Raw genomic sequence first — 4,175 nt, forward strand, 5'->3', positions numbered from 1 at the left:
TCATTTACCTATTTTGAGACGTGCCTTGACAATGGCTATATTTGTTGCATCTGTTAGTCAGAGTGCAGTACCAATTTAACTGATAGGAGTGCCTCATCAATTTAAAATGTATAGGGGACAGATTGGAGTGGCAGCAAGTCATGGTTGAGCATTTTGCCATGTCCTTTTCGTATGTTGCCGTTTAGTCACTGCCCTGTTTGGAAGCCTTTGCTAAAATCGCAATGCAGTCAAAATTCTGTTTTTGATGTGTTTTGTATCATATTGTACAACCGCTGATGAAACTAACACTGTAAAAAGTGTAAATATGTTATCAGTGTTATTTCCTGATAGTTGCTGATTGATATTAATATTAGTTGCACTCTACACCGGACCCTCTAATCAGCAGGTTTGCATGGGCAGGAGTTTCGGCTCACCATGTTGTAAATTGGTTTATAGACCAAAAACAGAGTACCAAACCTCTCTGCCAATAACAGCATGTTTTCAGTTTTCACGTCCTACCCAGATCAGTCCCAGAAGCTCCTAGCAAAATTCTTGCTTGTATATTTTTTTTTGCTTCACATTTTCGGCGGATTTCCATTTGAATGGAAATCTATTACAGTAAGGTACTTAATTGTTACCCAGAAAGGATTTGATATTGATAGAAAAACGTCTGCATTGGGCCTTGAAGGCCTATAGAAATGCAAGGGCTATAAAGAAACCAAATATGAATTTATATATTGACCAACTCAGTGGTCTTGTGGTTTGAATGTCCGCCCTGAGATTTTAAGATTGGGAGTTTGATCCCCGGCCGTATTATACCAAAGACTGTAAAAATGGGACCCGGTGCAGCTCTGCATGGCACTCAGCTTTAAGGAGCTTTATTGGGGGTAAGGCCCTGCGATATGCTAGCATCCTGTCCAGGGGGTGTACTTGTAAACCAAGCTACATCATTCTACAGAAACAGGAGATAGGCTCCTGCTCCTATGAGCCGTTCCGGCTCACACAAGCCAAGGCTAGTGCAAGGCTAACTACTTATTCATTGATATGCTGTAATTAATATGTAAACACCTTACCTACCAGTCGCCAACCTGCTTGCACCAATCACGTATAAATACAGTAAAATACAAACCCCATCTCCCCTTAATGAATTGAATTAATCTATTCATGAATTCCAATTACAGATGCATGAACTATTTTACAGTATAATACAGTCAATTTGACAGTTTTGTATTGTGTGTAGTTGCTCTGATATTAACAGGCAGTTAATGGCAAGTAAATTACTGTGAATATTACAGTAACCCCTTTACAGTGTACGTCAACATTATTCCTCAGTATACACATTTGCGTGCAAATAATAATCTAGCATACTGTTGATAAATGTAACAGATTGGGACGGTTGCGGTAGTGGTCCCTTAAGCAGAGCATGCAGTTATCAGGAGTAAGTAAACAATAAAGAGATTGTAATAGTACTGTATAACGTTTGGGTTTGCAATTACCTGGAAGTGCAGTTGACAGGCGTTGACTGTAAACCTAAAGGGCAGTCTGTATATATTGGTATATATGTTGGTCCCCAACACTTGTTTTGGTATACAGTTGAGGGATAGGGAAATGTATTCCATCTTAAATTCATAGAAAGGGCTCCAGATGCAAGGACTGAGAATCCGCTATATCCAAGAGATGTAACCGTATTTTGAAGCTATACAATGTTCATTTAATTATTGTTGTTTGTTAACAATGAAGTTATAAAACGTTATATTCTGGGTTATGATAAAAACAGGTGTTAGTGTAACGTCTGCTTCCAACTCACACTCTCAAACACCTAGATCCCCTGAACGCAGCTCACTCTCCAGATCCCAATCACCTGAATTCTAATCACCTGTTCACACACCTGTATGTCATTATCACACACTATTTAGTTCAGTTCTTTGCACCCCATCACTGTGAGGTATTTTTCATTTTGTGACGCCACGTCTGTTTGAGCGCTGTTTGTCCTGTGATTTACACCTCTGTGTGATATTTTTTACCTGCCTCAGTAACGCCGCCTTTTGCCTATTCCCTGTCTGTACTTTAGCCTATCGGATTTCCTGTTATCTACCTATTGCCTGATCTCCCAGACTACGTTACTAGCCATTTCCCTGCCTGTACTGTTGCCTGTTTGGACCCCCTGTGTATGACCTTCTGCCTGCCCCTGGATCCAGCTACCTGCCTTCTCCTGTGGTCCTTTGCAATAAACACCTGCTGCGCCCTGCGCTTCAAACCAACTCTGTCTCCCCTCGTGTACAGGTAGGGTAACCTCGAGGCATTTATAGTTTATATTCTTCAATAATTAATGGGACATTTAAGAATTTAAATGACCACTGAACAGCTGTGCAAATCCCAGACTGTAGCTTAATGATACCAGAAAGAGGCACCCAGTGCATGTGTAATATGTTATGATGTGGATGCTATTCTGCATCTACAATATATACTCCTATCTCAGAGTTATATAATCAGTCAGTTGGACAGCTGGTGCTTCTGAATAGCCACCTCCATCTTCCAAAAAATTGGTGATTAAAATATTCAATGGCCATAGTCCAATATTGAACATTTCTGCTTTAAAATGTATAGGGTCGTGTTTTTTTTTATTACATTTTTTTGTATTTTTTACAGTCCCATCGCTGCAACTCCCGTATGGACTCAGGAGAGGTGAAGGTCGAGAGCCATGCGTCCTCCGAAACACGACCCCGCCAAGCCGCACTGCTTCTTGACAGACTGTGTGCTTAACCCGGAAGCCAGCCACACCAATGTATCGGAGGAAACACCGTACAGTGCGCCCGGCCAATCGCTAGAGCCCAATGGGACAAGGACATCCCAGCCGGCCAAACCCTCCACTAAACCCGGATGATGCTGTGCCAATTGTGCAGCGCCTCATGTGTCTCCCAGTCGCGGCCGGCTGCGACACAGCCTGGGATCGAACCTGGGTCAGTAGTGACGCCTCTAGAGCTGCTGTGCTGTAGACAACTGCACCACTTGGGAGGCCTGTATAGGGTCCTATTGAATTACAGTAAATGCCTGTCTACTCTACTCTCACAACCACCCCTCACTCTTAGTAACCGTTGGTTGATGCAAAAACAGATTGCTATATCATATGTGGTTAACTGACATCCTGCCGTTGTGAGATCTGGCATGTGTCTGCAATGTAGTTTGGCAGGAACACCACCACAGCCTGAGGATCTTGATGCCTGGCATTGCATTGGCCTATCACCAGTTTTTTTTTTGACAAAGACATAATAGGGGACTTGCTTCCATTCAGCCAGAAGAGCTTTAGGGAGGTCGGGCACTGATGTTGGGCGATTAGGCCTGGCTCGCAGTCTGCATTCCAATTCATCCCAAAGGTTTTGGATGGAGTTGAGGTCAGGGCTCTGTGTAGGCCAGTCAAGTTTTTCCACACTGATCTCGACAAACCATTTCCTTATGAATCTCGCTTTGTGCACAGGGGCAATGTCATGCTGAAACAGGAAAGGGCCTTCCCCAAACTGTTGCCACAAAGTTGGAAGCACAGAATCGTCTAGAATGTAATTGTATGCTGTAGCGTTAAGATTTCCCTTCACTGGAACTAAGGGACCTAGCCCAAATCATGAAACGCAGCCCCAGACCATTATTCTTCCTCCACAAAACTTTACAGTTGGCACTATGCATTGGGGAAGGTCGCGTTCTCCTGGCATCCGCCAAACCCAGATTCATCCGTCGGACTGCCAGATGGTGAAGCGTGATTCATCACTCCAGAGAATGTGTTTCCACTCCTCCAGAGTCCAATGGTGGTGAGCTTTACAGCACTCCAGACAATTCGTGGCATTGCACATGGTGATCTTAGGCTTATGTGCGGCTGAACGGCCATGGAAACCAATTTAATGAAGCTCCTGACGAAAAGTTATTGTACTGACGATGCTTCCAGAGGCAGCTTCAGCGGTCCCGTTCTGTGAGCTTGTGTGGCCTACCACTTCGTGGCTAAGCCATTGTTTCTCCTAGGCCTTTCCAATTAACAGCTTTTACATTTGACCGGGGCAGCGCAAGTAGGGCAGAAATTTGATTGGAAGGTGGTATCCTATGACGGTTCCACGTTGAAAGTCACCGATCTCTTCAGCAAGGTAATTCCACTGACAATGTTTGTCTATGGAGATTGCATGGCTGTACGCTCAATTTTTAAACACCTGTCA

Source organism: Salvelinus alpinus, chromosome 33, assembly GCF_045679555.1.
Source record: "Salvelinus alpinus chromosome 33, SLU_Salpinus.1, whole genome shotgun sequence".
Classification (NCBI taxonomy): Eukaryota; Metazoa; Chordata; class Actinopteri; order Salmoniformes; family Salmonidae; genus Salvelinus; species Salvelinus alpinus.